Here is a 2,568-nt window from a genome sequence, read left to right on the forward strand (position 1 = left end):
ATTATTTTTCTTTGTATTTGATTTATCATTTCCTAACAATAACATATATACACAATGTGTTTAATTATGTTGATGCAATTGTCTAAAGATAATAGTATTTTAAAACTTTTAGCCGCCGGGTGATTGCCTAAAAACCCTTATAATAAAGACTAAAAACTACATCGAGGGGGACATATTATCTAAAAAATCATATAATAAAGAATTTTTTTATTTTTTCTAGGTTTAAGGTGGATCCGCCCCAGTCTAGAAGCCTGGCTGAATCTATGTGTTTATTAGAGCTTGTAGATTTTACGTATAAACACTAAATAAATGAATTTTTTCTGCTTAGAAAATCTTGAATTCAAAGCAGATGAGAACATTTTAATACCCGTTGAAGGTATTCATTTCAATGCCTCATGCCTGGAACGTAATGAACTTTATTCTGACAAATGATGATCATAAGCCATGCTGTTTCACGAACATGCTGCACTTTTAGGGTATAAACATGTCATATTTGAAGATTATCTACTCTCCCAATTAATGCTTTGAAACTTTCAAATATACTTTAGTCCATTGATTTGAGCTCATTTGAACTCAGACTAGGCCGATTTAAGTGACATTGGGTTTGTCTTGTTTGAGACTTTCAGTTTGACTGTATGGTTGCTGAGATAGATATTTGGATGTTCCCAAATTTTAGTTTGAAAATTTTCTATTCCAATATGCATCGAGATTAGTGCTTGATCAGGGTGATTTTTGGAGTTTACAATTCAAATGTCTCAAGCTTAGTACTTGATCAATTGATTTTTAACGCCGTATCAAGCCATCTTATTTTGGATGAAATTTCTGTAAGGAGCGTTTAAAAAATATCTTTTTTTCAATAAATGTTTCAATAATTTGCCTTTTTATTTTTTTGGTACAATAAAAAAATTTTATTCATTTAATATTTTCTATCTTCAATATAATTTCGTGAAAATAATAAATTAGCAATCACGGTGCTATTTTTCATTAATATTAATGCTAGTAACGTTAAATTCCTGCAGTCTAAGCTTAAGTTTTTATGTAAACATAAGGATCAAAGCTAAAAAATAAAAAATAAAAAATAAAAAAAAGGATAAAAGCTATTGAAATTAAATTAAAAACATCCAAAAGATTAATTTAAAGAGAGCACATACTTGCAATCAAAATAACCGTTTCATTCAAACAACTCAAATAATAATAATAATAATAATAATAATAATAATAATAATAATAATAATAATATATGTTCCAACATATATGTCACTGATTTTGTCACATGATTTTAACTTGGGCTTGAATTCAAAGAAACCATGCATTATATTAAAATAGGTCCTGATGCATGAAAATAGCAACAAATCATAAAAGAAGAATATATAGGAAGAGTGTTTCAATGCTTTGTGCATACTTTTGTCCATCATCCTCCATATTATGGAGCCTCTTTTCCTTCTGTATTGCTTTTGTCGATCCCCATTTCTTAGCAGTTATTGAATTTTGAGTTGATCCTCTCTCATTTTATTAGAATATTCTCATGATGTTTTGGAATCTTCTTAGAAGCATATGGTAGCTTCTACAGGCTTCTAAACGGAAAAAAATGTCAGGATATTCTGATATAAAGCACATCAAGTTGTCCTTCAAAGCCCTTGGTCCCTTGGTTTGCTCTAAGATTAGTATTGGATATGATATCTCGAATAACACTAATCTCAATGCAAATCTTTGAAGTACATTTACACGAGAATAATCTAACTCAATTTGCATCTTTCGAAAAAATTTTCAAAGCCTCTGGAACCCAGGCTTTTGTTAGATAAGCAATATGCTCAATAGTTGAAGCATCATAGATAACAATGTAAAATTAGATTATTCTCCCCAATATGCCATATTTTTTTTGTATATCTAAGAAAGGATTCATCCATAATTTTCTTTAACTTCATACTTATTCTTTGGTGGTAAATTCCCTCAAGAGAAAGAATTGATTATCAATTCTAAAAATATGCCCAAAGATATTGCAAACCCTAAGTGAAAAAACTTCAAGCAACATGTGTAGCATAGAAGATCAAAAAAATAAAAAAATAAGTGTAGGATAGAAGATAATTTTCAATATATCTCGCTCCTTGAATATGCCATATACATCTATTAATTTCTGAAAATTTAATGGTCATCATCAATTAAAGCTTCATAATTACATGGTGCTCTACTCATTCATTTATATAGGTTGAGACCCACACAAAATACTGATAATTGAAAACTATCATGATTTCTACTAAATGACAGGAAAATTGATAAAATCATACATATATGAAATCTGACGCGTTTTAGGAAGAGACTGATACCATGAAGAATCCTGTAGATTAGCTAAAGCAAACAGTAGAAAGAAGAAATACAGAAAGAAGCTAATTAAGCATTTAATTCTCCATCCTTCTATAGAAGATGAATACAGTATATATGTAGAAGGTGGTTAGCAATCAAAGGTTCTGATTGGCCATAAAGAACTCAGCTGAATCCCATTTCCCTAGATGATTTTTATGCTTTATTATGCAGTGAAGAGCTACATCTTACAGCTGATTCTACTAGGGA

This window comes from Dendrobium catenatum, unplaced genomic scaffold (genome assembly GCF_001605985.2).
Source record: "Dendrobium catenatum unplaced genomic scaffold, ASM160598v2 fragScaff_scaffold_716, whole genome shotgun sequence".
Classification (NCBI taxonomy): Eukaryota; Viridiplantae; Streptophyta; class Magnoliopsida; order Asparagales; family Orchidaceae; genus Dendrobium; species Dendrobium catenatum.